Source organism: Schistocerca piceifrons, chromosome 5 (genome assembly GCF_021461385.2).
Source record: "Schistocerca piceifrons isolate TAMUIC-IGC-003096 chromosome 5, iqSchPice1.1, whole genome shotgun sequence".
Lineage (NCBI taxonomy): Eukaryota > Metazoa > Arthropoda > Insecta > Orthoptera > Acrididae > Schistocerca > Schistocerca piceifrons.
The window spans coordinates 264,161,358-264,179,326 of record NC_060142.1 but is presented as its reverse complement, the minus strand read 5'-3'; positions in this window follow the sequence as shown (position 1 = coordinate 264,179,326).

Genomic DNA, 17,969 nt, shown 5'->3' with positions numbered 1-17,969 from the left:
AGTTAAATTCACAACGTGCAAACGATAAGGAAGAAATAATTGAAAGAATCGAGGAATCCGTACCAAATGACAGAATAAATAACTTAACGCAACAGTGTGAACACTTAACTACTAAAATTGACAACACCGAAACCCGAGTCTCGACATTTACAGAAGACGTAAATAAAGTGAAAGAACAATTAAGTGACTCATCGGAAAGAGTCGAAGAGATCTCAGATAAATTGACAAGTGTTAGTTTAGCAGAAGGATGTGAAGAAAGTAATTTATTTCATTTACGAGAAGCAACAAGAGAGCGCCAGGCGCGCGAACTTTACAATAATCGACATTCGGACTGGGACAGACGCGGTAGGTCTTTGTCGCCACGAGGTGCAAATATTGACTATAAACACTTCTTAACTGTTCGGAAGATTAAGATATTTTGCAATTCGAAGAACGACATACATCCATGTGCATGGTTAGATCAAATTATGTACGCACTTCCGCCAAATTTGCCACTAAGACACAAACTGGAAATTATGTGCAGCTACTAATGTCCTCAGGGGATTCACTACTCTAAGTGAATATGTGCCGTAGCGAGCATAGGGCCCCGAGCTGTAGTGGTGCTATTTCCCTTTTAGTTTTCTGTACCGCTGCCTACTCTTTTACTATTCTTTGCATCTGTCAAACCAACTCTTCGACTATCAATCTATCTAGTGAGTAAGAACAATAACCGGATATGACTGTTTTACCCAAAAGTGACTTTGTAAATTACCATGTGGAGTTACTGTACCTTCAGCAGCACTCATTCATAGTTTAAACGAAATGTTACCTGTTTTTCTTCGTGACAAAATTACTTCATATGTTGACGACATTCTTATCGCTAAACGTTCTTGGAGTGAGCACAACAAAATTTTGGATTCATTATTACGTATCTTTGCAAAAGTTGGCATGACAGTGAACTTGGAAAAATCTGAATTTGGTCGTTCTCAGGTGAAATTTCTCGGTCACATTATTTCTACAGAAGGTATTCTTCCTGATCCAGAGAAATTAGACGCTATTCGTAATTATGCCGTTCCTACCACAAAACGTGATGTTCGTAGTTTTCTTGGTCTCTGTAATTTTCTTCGACGCTTTGTTAAATTGGACGATTTGGCCACACCTCGTTTTTGCGATCTATCTGGAAAGTTCTTTTTAAACGAAAATCGGTCGACAGCTTTGTTTGGTTAGTTTGTATTCCTGATGAGTGGGTCAATAAATTGATTTGGTATACGCATTTCAGTTATGCACATTTTGGTCCCAGAAAATGCTTTCATAAATTACGAGAAAATTGTTACTTCAGTAATATGGAAAAACGTATTCGATCTGTTCTTGCCAAATGTAAATTATGTCAAATGGGTAAGCCTCCAACGATTTCTCACAGAGCACCGTTGTTTCCTATCATTCCAGCGAAATTAAAGGAGATGGCTGCAGTCGATTTGTTTGGTCCAGTGGTTCGTTCTACTAATGGTTTTGCGTACATTTTCGTAGCAGTGGAACTGACATCAAAATATGTGTGTTTTACACCTTTACGCAAAGCAACAGCTCGTTCAGTATCTAATGCTTTCGTCAAACATTTTCTTAAAGAAGTTGGTCATGTTGATAAGGTTATATCAGATAATGGATCACAGTTTCGTTCTAAAATTTGGCTTCGTACTCTACACCGTCGTAAAATTAAACCAATCTTCATTTCACTTTTTCACCCTCAATCTAACGCTTCAGAGAGATGGATGAAGGAAATCAATAAATTGTGCCGTCTTTATTGTCATCAGAATCACAGAACTTGGGATCAGTATCTTCATATTTTTCAAAACATTCTGAATGAACTTCCTAATGACTCAACTTCTTTACCGCCTCTATTGGTATTAAAAAATAAAGTACCAACAAATCGCATTTCTGAAATCGTTCCTTTTCCGCCTTCACGGAAACTGCGGCATTCTGAAGTTGTCAACCTGGCTCTGCAAAATATTGCATCTGCGGCTGCTAGAAGAGAGAAATCAGCTAAGCGTCCTGGTCGTTCAAAAATCTTGTCAGTTGGGCAGAAGGTGTTAATTAAGTCCCACCGTTTGTCTCATAAAGGAAAGGGGTTGTGTCGCAAATTTTTTCTGCTTTATAACGGTCCATACAGAATTCGCAAAATTATTCATGATAACACTGTCGAAGTAGAAACTCTTAAATCTCGACGCTCTAAAGGAATACATCATATATCAAACGTTAAAATTTTTGTGGAATGACATACTTTTGAGAAACCAACAGCTAGATGTAAACACGCAGAGAGTACAAGGATACCGCGCTGTGTTTTGGCGGCGGCACATACTCAAAGCAACAGTCAAGTCTGCGCGCCGCACAAGGCAGTCGTTGACCGCGAACAATGAATTCCTACGTCACGCGCCCACAGCTGATCGAGCGCTCAGTGCGAATGCACTGACAGCCGTAAACAAATACACAGTCTAATTTCTCCGACTAAATTCTGTATAAAGCTATAAGGATTTGTTGAATTGTGTTATTATCATTCAGTATTTTGCAGGATATGGTTGTATAAAATACGTCACGCGCCCACAGCTGATCGAGCGCTCAGTGCGAATGCACTGACAGCCGTAAACAAACACACAGTTTAATTTCTCCGACTAAATTCAGTATAAAGCTATAATGACTTGATGAATTCTGTTATTAACATTCAGTATTTTGCAGGATACGGTTCTATAAAATATTTAAGAACTTCAGGTAAACTCTGTGTGTCTCCGACGTTAAGACGACCTGCTATCGAGAAATTTTCAGGAAGAATGTAATTTCCAAGAAGAAACTAATTAACTAAAAAAGGGTAACTATTAATTGAGTTCATTTTCAGGTAACAAATTTCCACTTAGGTACGTACTTTAGACGTAATTTGCTGCTCGCGATTACGTGATTCATACTTTGTGCTAATTTTATGTTCTATGAATTTACTTGTGAAGCGACATGCTTGCGTACGTTAACTGATTTTGACAATTATTGATTAATGAACTGGGTTGTAACTTGTATATATTATGCATCGCTTGGCTGCACTGCTTTTTCACTGATGTCATTTTTTTAATAATGTGCCTGCTGTGCTTATTTATTTAAATTATAATGGTAACCTGATTTATTGTGCTGATGTGTTTAGTTATGTAAGTTATACTTTGTGATTTATCTGCTTGCGCCTTCATGTTTACTTGTTAAGTTTACATACGAACATTTATCTGCTTAGGCTGATATGATGCTAATGACATGTTTGCTGCTTTTTGTATGGATTGCATATTTACACATTTCTGTTTTGTTGCCATAACTGCTCTTTAATTTGGTGTATAGCAATGCTGATGTACAGTGTATAAACATAGAGTTTAGGTCACACTATTGGATTAATTATAGATTGTTCGCTTGGCAGAGCCTCGTTGTAGGAATTGTGCTGCATACACTTGTTGACATTCTGTTCTTTACTGGTCTATTTACTCGCTATTGCTTGTTTTGCTTACGCTCAGTGCCTTACATTTTAAGATAAGAAAATGAACTGCTATAATTCGACGAACGACATTAGTACAAGAAAGTCATAGAAGTCACATGAGCTGAGGTTTATGGAAGCTGTATAAATTTATGCTAATAGGAAGGAGGCTAACGACATGACATACCAATACTAGGTTTAGACCATTAACAGTTATTACACTGCATTTTTCGTGAGTAATTGAAATAGGAAGTGACACTTGACGCAAAAAATACTCCACGTGTTTGCTTCTGTTTGCCATAATTCTTGAAGTGGTGTACACACTGTGAAATATTATGATCATTCACACTCCGTAATCGTACGTAATTACTGAGAGTTATTCGAACTAAGTCTGTTAGAGGTCAGGTATGCATTTCTTTTATTTAATGATGGACAAGGAACTAAAATGTATCTTATAATTTATAATGAGTAGAAAATTTGGGTCAGATGGATTACACAGAGGTTGTGTGTGGACACTGTGTCTTCGGATTGTATGGGATGCTGAATTGAAGTTGCATTAGGATTTTATCTGTACTTGTTCAAGGAGACTGACTAGAGGAAAGAGTTGTGTTGGAAGTGAGATGATATTGGCAATGAGGTTTATATTTATCGATGTATTATTATAGGTATTGAGAGTATATGAAGTTGTTTGTGGACAAGAGGTAAGGTGATATTGGTGCTGAGGTTTACATTTATCGACGTATTATTGAGGTATTATTGAGATTATGTGATGCTGATGATTATTAGAGTTTTGGTGGATAAGAGGTAAAGTAAGTGAGGAGCATATTTTTTTTTGTTGGTCTTATGGAACAAGGAGGATGAAGAGAGCAGACTAGAACACTAAAATAGAAGGAAGATAGTCTATACACACACTTTGTTAAATAACTAAGCAGTATATACTTTTTTTTGGAGAGAGGAAGTAATTGCATATCTTGGCTCACTGACAGTTGTTCAACAACAGTACATTTTGATCTGGCTTTGCAAACATTGGTCTTGACATGATGACTATGACGTTGACTTAACTATTATTGACTGTTATACATTGCTGCCAGTACTACTTGATACACATGATGAACATTAAATTTTGACAATTAACACTATTCAGTTACACAGTAGTACTTAATGTGGATGAAAGATGAGTGAGTGTGTTTTGTGTGTTTTCCTTTCCTAATCCTACCCACCTATCACCTAAATATTATTTTATTTGTTGGTAGTGGCTTGCACTGACACCCATGAATATCATAGGTTTACTGGTATTTGTGTATTGTAATAGTTAATAGGACAATTATCTGATATCATTTATGTGTTTGTTATGATTTGTATGTTACTGTAAAAGCATTTGTATGTGCATTCAAACTATTGTTCATGCCTGGTGAATTTTTTGGAACTGCTTCTGCTGAGAGATGTGACTTTTTGCTGATTGCACCAACTCAACATTGCTGGGTGCAACTGATGGACTACTCCTACTGAAATGGTGTCACTTGTTGGTGTCTGCACCTGCACTCAACATTGCTGGGTGCAACTGATGAGCTGTTTCTACTGAAATGATGTTACTTCTTGCTGTCTGCACCTGCTCAACATTGCTGGGTGCAACTGATGGACTACTCCTACTGAAATAATGTCACTTGTTGGTGTACGCACCTGCTCTCAACATTGCTGGGTGCAACTGATGAACTGTTTTTACTGAAATGAAGTCACTTGTTGGTGTCTGCACCTGCACTCAACATTGCTGGGTGCAACTGATGAGCTGTTTCTACTGAAATGATGTCACTTGTTGGTGTCTGCACCTGCTCAACATTACTGAGTGCAACTGATGGACTGCTTCTACTGAAATGATGGTCACTTGTTGGTGTCTGCACCTGCTCAACATTGCTGGGTGCCTCTGATGGACTGCTTCTACTGAAATAATGTCACTTGTTGCTGTCTGCACCTACTCAACATTGCTGGGTGCCTCTGATGGACTGCTTCTACTGAAATGATGTCACTTGTTGCTGTCTGCACCTACTCAACATTGCTGGGTGCCTCTGATGAACTGCTTCTACTGAATTAATGTGACTGTTGCTGTGTGTACCTCTTGAACTTTACTGGGTGCCACTGATGGTCTGCTTCTACTGAACTAATGTGACTTGTTGCTGGGTGTACCTGCTAAACTTTACTGGGTGCAACTGATGGACTGCTTCTACTGAAAAGATGTTACCTGTTGGTGTTCTTTTTTGTATAAACTAATCATTGAAAGCATTTTATGTGAACATTTGTATAAACTGATTTTTTTTGTATATTGTGTAAACTATTGTTGTATGAAAATAATTTGTATTGCCTTCTGTATTTCATATGTTAGGTTAGTAAAAGGTCAGTGCAAAGCCAAAATTTTTAACTAGTTATGTGATGTTTAGGTATTAATATTATCTTTTATTTTTGTCTGTATTTTTGTGGACGAATTTGGTGGTATTTTCACCACCAATGCTGGCAAAAATACCATCAAATTCTGGCCTGTGGAGGAGGGGCATATGAAAGGTGGCTACACTGTGCCACTGCGCCAGAGAGTGCGCCAAAGAGTACTATTAAGCCGCCTCCACAGTGCGTGTTAAGAGCTCATAGCAGTCAGTGCTTGTGGAGAGATCGGAGAGGACAGTGGTTGTCGAGAGTTCATAGCAGTCAGTGCTAGTAGAGAGCACAGTGTGTGTTAAGAACTCATAGAGACAGTGTGTGCGTGGGCAGAGCTCGTGGTTGTTGTGAAGTTGGAGCAAGATGTTGTAGTAAAGAGTGTAGTTCCATGTCCTATGCAGTTATTTGATGGGAGAGATAGCAGATGTTATTGTAATGAGTGCATTTCGTCAATATATATGAAGGTAAAATTTATAATGTTCCTTTATTAGTTGTGTATATGAAATAATGTGTCACTACAGGTTCAGTCAACAAAGCATCTGGCTCGTGTTCTTGTATTAGAGTGAATTTTGGTTTTCTTGCGTAATTATAGTTTTTCTAAATTTCTTTTGTCACGTCAGTATAATTGGTATCAAAATTCTTGTCTTGTTGGAAAAGAACCGTGCCAGATGTGGGCGTTGAGTCACACTCCCACATACAGAACAGTTACATTTGTGCTTGGATTTTGTAGGTTTTATAGTTGCTGGGGACTTAATTAATTAACTGTGTTTATGAAAATTTTCTTACATTGTTCTTAGCAGTCAGATAGCGTAATAATACTAGTCAGGGCCAACCGTTTACGAGACTTACGTAATCGGACATACTAAAATTAAAAGTACAATCAAATTTATTTAATTAAGCCCCCATGCACTGTCATAGTACTTGCAGTGCATCCTGATGCAGTTTGGAATTCCTGTGTGATAGTCTGGCTGGATGTCTGCCTATTACACATTAAGATCCTCTTCAAGTGTCGGCAGTCTCTGTCAGTCAACAGACGACGTCGGGCTGTGTGCTTATGAGCTGTACGTTTCCCTTCACGTTTCCACTTCACTATCACATCGGAAACAGTGGACCCAGGGATGTTTAGGAGTGTGGAAATCTCGCGTACAGACGTATGACACAAGTGACACACAACCACCTGACACATTCCAAATCCGTGAGTTCCGCGGAGGGCCTCATTCTGTTCTATCACGATGTCTAATGACTACAGAGGTCGCTAATATGCGGTATCTGGCAGTAGGTGGCAGCACAATGCACCTAATATGAAAAACGTAGCTTGTGGGGGTGTCCGGATACTTTTGATCAGATAGTGTGAGTTTGAATAACGAATCAGACCTGGTGCCCAGATAAATTGTGCAAATCGATTAATTCCTTTTGCAAAAAATTGTAATTGAGCTGAAATTAATGCTCAGTAATGTCATCATTTGTATGTGTACTGTTCGGATTTTACGTACAAAAACATTCTCCCTCGTTCATATTTTACGTGCAAAAACAATCTTTCTAATATAACTCCGGAGTGGAGCGAGTTTAATGCTCCGATGTATCTCACCTTGACCTACGTCGCATCGTTAGAATAAACCTTGCTTCGTTTGCATTTTACTTATAAAAAAGACGTTTTTCTGTGAGGTCTTTGAAGGACGCACTTTCATGTTGTAAAGTTGTACGAATCGGTTCGAACTTTGCTCAAAGACAGATAAGTGGCTAAAGTCAAAAACTAAATTTATCGAACAACCGTTGTCCATTATCGAATTACAATCGTTAAGGTTCGAGCTAAATGTAGGACGTAAAATTCGTTCCTAAGTGAATTGATTGAGCAGAAAAGGTTTAAAGTAAATCGGATATGTGAAAAATTTATTATTAGGGTAAAATTGAAAACTTACTTTCAAAAATCTAGCCTCATTCGAATTTTTCATGCAGAAAACACGTTTTTTGAGTATTTTTAAGCGTTTCCCTTATGTGTTTCGAACTTGTGCGAATTGGTTAAAATTTTGTAGGAAGGCAGACAAATACATGCAATTAATAGTCGTCTTCTTGTTTTATGAAAACTTTTTCCGTTACCACGATATAAGCAAGATGGTTCGAAAGACAATAAAGACTTCTATACCGCAACAGTCGTCGTCGTGTCAACAAAAATTTACATCGATTGCCAAGTTATGGCAGTCTTACTTCAAAACTATGGTAGAGTAAGAGCTGGGAACCTGAGTGAAAAATGATCCGATGATACGACAAAAAAGCGAATATGTTGTGGGCAGAGTTAACGACGTAAAAGAAGCGAACTAACTTTTTTACTTGTCTGGCACATTCAGAGACAATTCAATCAATACATCTTCACATATTCACGCTTTTTTACGAGTTAACCCTATTTCCCCTGCTCAGGAAGGTCTCTTAACTGCAGGGTGTTGGGACACCTGCATGTTGCAATTTATATGCTAAAATCCCTGATCTAGTACAAAAAAGTCCAGAAGATTTGCCAGTGGTAGTAAATATGCCATTACTAAAAAAGCCCGCATATGTCAAAATGTTTTGATTTAAATGTCTTTGAAGCTGACAGGTAAGTCGAAAATCTAGTTCCCTTCTTTTACATCCTTAACTCAGCCCACGACGTATTCGCCTTTTATTGTGCTATGAAGTATTTTTCACTATGATAAGACCATGAATAATAAATCATCGTGGTGTTAAGGGTTTATATAAGACCTACGTTTTCAGTTGGAGGGCTTATAGTTGTTGAGCTGCCAATATGTGTGGACTTCTGTCACTCGGGTAGCAACTTCACTTTGTTTTCGAGCCGACACTGTTGTTAGTTCCCTTAGGTGCTATATTACGTGTATTGAGGCAGGGATTGGAGACAGAAATTTAATATTGGCAAAGAGCCTGACTCTCGGCCAACTTGCGAGCCCCAGCTGACAGACGAGTTACCACCAACAGTATCTGATGACACCAAGAAAGGTGTAGGATTCACGCGTCTGGACGTTGGAGTATCGTCAGGCGAACGCGAAACGCGCCGAAGATGCTCTGGCAGTGTAAACATCTCCAGCCCAAGTTATGTAAACACTTGCAGGTATCAGAACGAGCACACTGACATGTTTTCTGTCAGACAGTGCTATCTCAGTCAGTATTCATCTGAAAACGTTGAAATTGTTTCCTCAAAAATTTCAAATTTATTTTAAAAAATCATTTTTCCACTACAAAGAACACACATGATTTCAGCTTGAATACTAATTAAAAAATATAAAGGTTACCTATATGCGCCCACATTAATATTGTGGTGTTGAGAGAAAGTACACTCATACACGAATAAGCATGATATTGTTATCTTTTTTGTTTTTAATATTTCCCATCTTAATCCGAATGTGTAGGATGAGCTACGAGATCATACGATGTGTGAGGCAGGCGTGGTATCGCATTGGGAAAATATGGGAAGGAATTACCAGTTTAGACATTTCCATTAAGAACGAGAGAGTCGTAACACGGGTATTGGAATTGTATTGAGACGGGAATCACTGTCCAAACAATAAACCAATTTAAAACATATTGTGTGTACCCCTCCCCCCATGAACCATGGACCTTGCCGTGGGTGGGGAGGCTTGCGTGCCTCAGCGATACAAATGGCCGTACCGTAGGTGCAACCACAACGGAGGGATATCTGTTGAGAGGCCAGACGAATGTGTGGTTCCTGAAGAGGGGCAGCAGCCTATTCAGTAGTTGCAGGGGCAACAGTCTGGGTGATTGACTGATCTGGCTTTGTAACACTAACCAAAGAGGCCTTGCTGTGCTGGTACTGCGAACGGCTGAAAGCAAGGGGAAACTACAGCCGTAATTTTTCCCGAGGGCGTGCAGCTTTACTGTATGGTTAAATGGTGATGGCCTCCTCTTGAGTAAAATATTCCGGAGGTAAAATAGTCCCCCATTTGGATCTCCGGGCGGGGACTACTCAGGAGGACGTCGTTATCAGGCAAGGAAAGAAAATTGGCGTTCTACGGATCGGAGCGTGGAATGTCAGATCCCTTAATCGGGCGGGTAGGTTAGAAAATTTAAAAAGGGAAATGGATATGTTAAAGTTATATATAGTGGGAATTAGTGAAGTTCGGTGGCAGGAGATACAAGACTCCTGGTTAGGTGAATACAGTGTTATAAATACAAAATCAAGTAGGGGTAATGCAGGAGTAGGTTTATTAATGAATAAAAAAATAGGAGTGCGGGTAAGCTACTACAAACAGCATAGTGAACGCATTATTGTGGCCAAGATAGACATGACGTCCACGCCTACCAGAGTAGTGCAAGATTATATGCCAACTAGCTCTGCAGATGACGGAGAAATTGAAGAAATGTATGATGAGATAAAAGAAATTATTCAGGTAGTGAAAGGAGACGAAAATTTAATAATCATGCGAGACTGGAATTCGATAGTTGAAAGAGGGAGAGAAGGAATCGTAGTAGGTGAATATGGGTTGGGGGGGAAGAAATGAAAGAGGAAGTCGCCGGGTAGAATTTGCACAGAGCATAACTTAATCATAGCTAACACTTAGTTCAAGAATCATAAAAGAAGATTGTATATATGGAAGAAGCCTGGAGATACTGACAGGTTTCAGATAGATTATATAATGGTAAGACAGAGATTTAGGAACCAGTTTTTAAATTGTAAGACATTTCCAAGGGCAGATGTGGACTCTGACCACGATCTATTGGTTATGAACTGTAGATTAACACTGAAGAAACAGCAAAAAGGTGGGAATTTAAGGAGATGGGACCTGGATAAACTGACTAAACCAGAATTTGTACTGAGTTTCAGGGAGAGCGTACGGGAACAACTGACAGGAATGGGGGAAAGAAATACAGTAGAAGAAGAATGGGTAGCTCTGAGGGATGAAGTAGTGAAGGCAGCAGAGGGTCAAGTAGGTAAAGAGATGAGGGCTAGTAGAAATCCTTGGGTAACAGAAGAAATGTTGAATTTAATTGATGAAAGGAGAAAATATAAAAACGAAGTAAATGAAGCAGGAAAAAAGGAATACAAAAGACTCAAAAATGAGATCGACAGGACGTGCAAAATGGCTAACCAGGGATGGCTAGAGGACAAATGTTAGGATGTAGAGGCTCATCTCACTAGGGGTAAGACAGATACTGCCTACTGGAAAATTAAAGAGACCTTTGGAGAAAAGAGAGCAACTTGTATGAATATCAAGAGCTCAGGTAGAAACCCAGTCCCAAGCAAAGAAGGGAAAGCAGGAAGGTGGAAGGAGTATGTAGAGGGTCAATACAAGGGCGATGTACTTGACGACAATATTATGGAAATGGAAGAGGATGTAGATGAAGACGAAATGGGAGATATGATACTGCGTGAAGAGTTTGACAGAGCACTGAAAGACCTGAGCCGAAACAAGGCCCCAGGAGTAGACAACATTCCATTGGAACTACTGACGGCCTTGGGAGAACCAGTCCTGACAAAACTCGACCATCTGGTAATCAAGATGTATGTTGTTGTTGTTGTTGTGGTTTTCAGTCCTGAGACTGGTTTGATGCAGCTCTCCATGCTACTCTATCCTGTGCAAGCTTTTTCATCTCCCAGTACCTACTGCAACCTACATCCTTCTGAATCTGCTTAGTGTATTCATCTCTTGGTCTCCCCCTACGATTTTTACCCTCCACGCTGCCCTCCAATACTAAATTGGTGATCCCTTGATGCCTCAGAACATGTCCTACCAACCGATCCCTTCTTCTGGTCAAGTTGTGCCACAAACTTCTCTTCTCCCCAATCCTATTCAATACTTCCTCATTAGTTATGTGATCTACCCATCTAATCTTCAGCATTCTTCTGTAGCACCACATTTCGAAAGCTTCTATTCTCTTCTTGTCCAAACTATTTATCGTCCATGTTTCACTTCCATACATGGCTACACTCCATACGAATACATTCAGAAATGACTTCCTGACACTTAAATCAATACTCGATGTAAACAAATTTCTCTTCTTCAGAATCGCTTTCCTTGCCATTGCCAGCCTACATTTTATATCCTCTCTACTTCGACCATCATCAGTTATTTTGCTCCCCAAATAGCAAAACTCCTTTACTACTTTAAGTGCCTCACTTCCTAATCTAATTCCCTCAGCATCACCCGACTTAATTAGACTACATTCCAATATCCTTGTTTTGCTTTTGTTGATGTTCATCTTATATCCTCCTTTCAAGACACTGTCCATTCCATTCAACTGCTCTTGCAAGTCCTTTGCTGTCTCTGACAGAATTACAATGTCATCGGCGAACCTCAAAGTTTTTATTTCTTCTCCATGAATTTTAATACCTACTCCGAATTTTTCTTTTGTTTCCTTTACTGCTTGCTCAATATACAGATTGAACAACATCGGGGACAGGCTACAACCCTGTCTTACTCCCTTCCCAACCACTGCTTCCCTTTCATGTCCCTCGACTCTTATAACTGCCATCTGGTTTCTGTACAAATTGTAAATAGCCTTTCGCTCCCTGTATTTTACCCCTGCCACCTTTAGAATTTGAAAGAGAGTATTCCAGTCAACATTGTCTAAAGCTTTCTCTAAGTCTACAAATGCTAGAAACGTAGGTTTGCCTTTCCTTAATCTTTCTTCTAAGATAAGTCGTAAGGTCAGTATTGCCTCACGTGTTCCAGTGTTTCTACGGAATCCAAACTGATCTTCCCCGAGGTTGGCTTCTACTAGTTTTTCCATTCGTCTGTAAAGAATTCGTGTTAGCATTTTGCAGCTGTGACTTATTAAGCTGATAGTTCGGTAATTTTCACATCTGTCAACAACTGCTTTCTTTGGGATTGGAATTATTATATTCTTCTTGAAGTCTGAGGGTATTTCGCCTGTTTCATACATCTTGCGCACCAGATGGTAGAGTTTTGTCAGGACTGGCTCTCCCACGGCCGTCAGTAGTTCCAATGGAATATTATCTACTCCGGGGGCCTTGTTTCGAGTCAGGTCTTTCAGTGCTCTGTCAAACTCTTCACGCAGTATCGTATCTCCCATTTCATCTTCATCTACATCCTCTTCCATTTCGATAATATTGTCCTCAAGTACATCGCCCTTGTATAGACCCTCTATATACTCCTTCCACCTTTCTGCTTTCCCTTCTTTGCTTAGAACTGGGTTTCCATCTGAGCTCTTGATATTCATACAAGTCGTTCTCTTATCTCCAAAGGTCTCTTTAATTTTCCTGTAGGCGGTATCTATCTTACCCCTAGTGAGATAGGCCTCTACATCCTTACATTTGTCCTCTAGCCATCCCTGCTTAGCCATTTTGCACTTCCTGTCGATCTCATTTTTGAGACGTTTGTATTCCTTTTTGCCTTTTTCACTTACTGCATTTTTATATTTTCTCCTTTCATCAATTAAATTCAATATTTCTTCTGTTACCCAAGGATTTCTACTAGCCCTCGTCTTTTTACCTACTTGATCCTCTGCTGCCTTCACTACTTCATCCCTCAAAGCTACCCATTCTTCTTCTACTGTATTTATTTCCCCAATTCCTGTCAATTGCTCCCTTATGCTCTCCCTGAATCTCTGTACAACCTCTGGTTCTTTTAATTTATCCAGGTCCCATCTCCTTAAATTCCCACCTTTTTGCAGTTTCTTCAGTTTTAATCTACAGGTCATAACCAATAGATTGTGGTCAGAGTCCACATCTGCCCCTGGAAATGTCTTACAATTTAAAACCTGGTTCATTTCTGTCTTACCATTATATAATCTATCTGATACCTTTTAGTATCTCCAGGGTTCTTTCATGTATACAACCTTCTTTCATGATTCTTAAACCAAGTGTTAGTTATGATTATGTTGTGCTCTGTGCAAAATTCTACCAGGCGGCTTCCTCTTTCATTTCTGTCCCCCAATCCATATTCACCTACTATGTTTCCTTCTCTCCCTTTTCCTACACTCGAATTCCAGTCACCCATGACTATTAAATTTTCGTCTCCCTTCACTATCTGAATAATTTCTTTTATTTCATCATACATTTCTTCAATTTCTTCATCATCTGCAGAGCTAGTTGGCATGTAAACTTGTACTACTGTAGTAGGTGTGGGCTTCGTATCTATTTTGGCCACAATAATGCGTTCACCATGCTGTTTGTAGTAGCTTACCCGCATTCCTATTTTCCTATTCATTATTAAACCTACTCCTGCATTACCCCTATTTGATTTTGTGTTTATAACCCTGTAGTCACCTGACCAGAAGTCTTGTTCCTCCTGCCACCAAACTTCACTAATTCCCACTATATCTAACTTCAACCTATCCATTTCCCTTTTTAAATTTTCTAACCTACCTGCCCGATTAAGGGATCTGACATTCCACGCTCCGATCCGTAGAACGCCAGTTTTCTTTCTCCTGATGACGACATCCTCTTGAGTAGTCCCCGCCCGGAGATCCGAATGGGGGACTATTTTACCTCCGGAATATTTTACCCAGGAGGACGCCATCATCATGTAATCATACAGTAAAGCTGCATGCCCTCGGGAAAAATTGCGGCTGTAGTTTCCCCTTGCTTTCAGCCGTTCGCAGTACCAGCACAGCAAGGCTGTTTTGGTTATTGTTACAAGGCCAGATCAGTCAATCATCCAGACTGTTGCCCTTGCAACTACTGAAAAGGCTGCTGCCCCTCTTCAGGAACCACACGTTTGTCTGGCCTCTCAACAGATACCCCTCCGTTGTGGTTGCACCTACGGTACGGCTATCTGTATCGCTGAGGCACGCAAGCCTCCCCACCAACGGCAAGGTCCATGGTTCATGGGGGGGGGGGGGGCAAGATGTATGAGGCAGGCGAAATATCCTCAGACTTTAAGTAGAATATAATAATTCCAATCCCAAAGAAAGCAGGTGTTGACATATGTGAAAATTACCGAACTATCAGTTTCATAAGTCACAGCTGCAAAATACTAACTCGAATTCTTTACAGGCGAATGGAAAAACTGGTAGAAGCCGACTTCGGGGAAGATCAGTTTGGATTCCGTAGAAATGTTGGAAAACGTGAGGCAATACTGACCCTACGACGTATGTTAGAAAATAGATTAAGGTAACACAAACCTAAGTTTCTAGTATTTGTAGACTTAGAGAAAGCTTTTGACAATGTTGACTGGAATACTCTCTTTCAAATTCTGATGGTGACAGGGGTAAAATATAGGGAGTGAAAGGCTATTTACAATTTGTACAGAAACAAGGTGGCAGTTATAAGAGACGATGGGCATGAAGGGAAGCAGTGGTTGGGAAGGGAGTGAGACAGGGTTGTAGCCTCTCCCCGATGTTATTCAATCTGTATATTGAACAAGCAGTAAAGGAAACAAAAGAAAAATTCGGAGTAGGTATTAAAATCCATGAAGAAGAAATAAAAACTTTGAGGTTCGCCAATGACATTGTAATTCTGTCAGAGACAGGAAAGGACTTGGAAGTGCAGTTGAACGGAATGGACAGTGTCTTAAAAGGAGGGTATAAGATGAACATCAACAAAAGCAAAACGAGGATAATGGAATGTAGTCGAATTAAGTTGGGTGATGCTGAGGGAATTAGATTAGGAAATGAGACGCTTAAAGTAGTAAAGGAGTTTTGCTATTTGGGGAACATAATATCTGATGATGGTCGAAGTAGAGAGGATATAAAATGTAGACTGGCAATGGCAAGGAAAGCGTTTCTGAAGAAGAGAAATTTGTTAACATCGAGTATAGATTTAAGTGTCAGGAAGTCGTTTCTGAAAGTATTTGTATCGTGTGTTGCCATGTATGGAAGTGAAACATGGACGATAAATACACTCCTGGAAATGGAAAAAAGAACACATTGACACCGGTGTGTCAGACCCACCATACTTGCTCCGGACACTGCGAGAGGGCTGTACAAGCAATGATCACACGCACGGCACAGCGGACACACCAGGAACCGCGGTGTTGGCCGTCGAATGGCGCTAGCTGCGCAGCATTTGTGCACCGCCGCCGTCAGTGTCAGCCAGTTTGCCGTGGCATACGGAGCTCCATCGCAGTCTTTAACACTGGTAGCATGCCGCGACAGCGTGGACGTGAACCGTATGTGCAGTTGACGGACTTTGAGCGAGGGCGTATAGTGGGCATGCGGGAGGCCGGGTGGACGTACCACCGAATTGCTCAACACGTGGGGCGTGAGGTCTCCACAGTACATCGATGTTCTCGCCAGTGGTCGGCGGAAGGTGCACGTGCCCGTCGACCTGGGACCGAACCGCAGCGATGCACGGATGCACGCCAAGACCGTAGGATCCTACGCAGTGCCGTAGGGGACCGCACCACCACTTCCCAGCAAATTAGGGACACTGTTGCTCCTGGGGTATCGGCGAGGACCATTCGCAACCGTCTCCATGAAGCTGGGCTACGGTCCCGCACACCGTTAGGCCGTCTTCCGCTCACGCCCCAACATCGTGCAGCCCGCCTCCAGTGGTGTCGCGACAGGCGTGAATGGAGGGACGAATGGAGACGTGTTGTCTTCAGCGATGAGAGTCGCGTCTGCCTTGGTGCCAATGATGGTCGTATGCGTGTTTGGCGCCGTGCAGGTGAGCGCCACAATCAGGACTGCATATGACCGAGGCACACAGGGCCAACACCCGGCATCATGGTGTGGGGAGCGATCTCCTACACTGGCCGTACACCACTGGTGATCGTCGAGGGGACACTGAATAGTGCACGGTACATCCAAACCGTCATCGAACCCATCGTTCTACCATTCCTAGACCGGCAAGGGAACCTGCTGTTCCAACAGGACAATGCACGTCCGCATGTATCCCGTGCCACCCAACGTGCTCTAGAAGGTGTAAGTCAACTACCCTGGCCAGCAAGATCTCCGGATCTGTCCCCCATTGAGCATGTTTGGGACTGGATGAAGCGTCGTCTCACGCGGTCTGCACGTCCAGCACGAACGCTGGTCCAACTGAGGCGCCAGGTGGAAATGGCATGGCAAGCCGTTCCACAGGACTACATCCAGCATCTCTACGATCGTCTCCATGGGAGAATAGCAGCCTGCATTGCTGCGAAAGGTGGATATACACTGTACTAGTGCCGACATTGTGCATGCTCTGTTGCCTGTGTCTATGTGCCTGTGGTTCTGTCAGTGTGATCATGTGATGTATCTGACCCCAGGAATGTGTCAATAAAGTTTCCCCTTCCTGGGACAATGAATTCACGGTGTTCTTATTTCAATTTCCAGGAGTGTAGTTTGGACAAGAAGAGAATAGAAGCTTTCGAAATATGGTGCTACAGAAGAATGATGAAGATTAGATGGGTAGATCACATAACTAATGAGGAGGTAATGAACAGAATTGGGGAGAAGAGGAGTTTGTGGCACAACTTGACTAGAAGAAGGGATCAGTTGGTAGGACATGTTCTGAAACATCAATGGATCACCAATTTAGTGTTGGACGGAAGCGTGGAGGGTAAAAATCGTAGAGGGAGACCAAGAGATGAATACACTAAGCAGATTCAGAAGGATTTAGGTTGCAGTAAGTACTGGGATATGAAGAAGCTTGCACAGGATAGAGTAGCATGGAAAGCTGCATCAAACCAGTCTCAGGACTGAAGACCACAACAACACAACATTCTGTGCACCAGTACAGAGGTCTGCATACGTCTAAGAGTGAAGTCGATACTGTGATCCGTATTCTCTGACATATATTTGACTTCCGTGTAACGATTTTTTTAAAATTTGTCAGTCACTGTTACTCGTATTTCCCCTACTCGGGGCGGTCGGTCACAAGCTTAACTGCGGTTTTCGAGCCATTTCTAAAGACAGTTCACGTAGATACTCAAACATCTTTAAAAAGGTAAAGCCTCTGGCGCTCAGTTCGTGACCGGGATGACTGCCTCACTGTACGCCGTGTGCAGGTCTTTGCCGCGGCGGCAGGAGGGGGAAGGTGGCTAGGCCAATCGGCCAGTCGCCTTATAGCCCAGGAGAAAACTCCCGGTACTCATTTGACAGCAGGTTGGGACCATCTTGGAAGGGCAGAAAGCGAAAAACTCCCCACCTCTATCTGGGTCGGAACATGTAATCCCCATGGCAG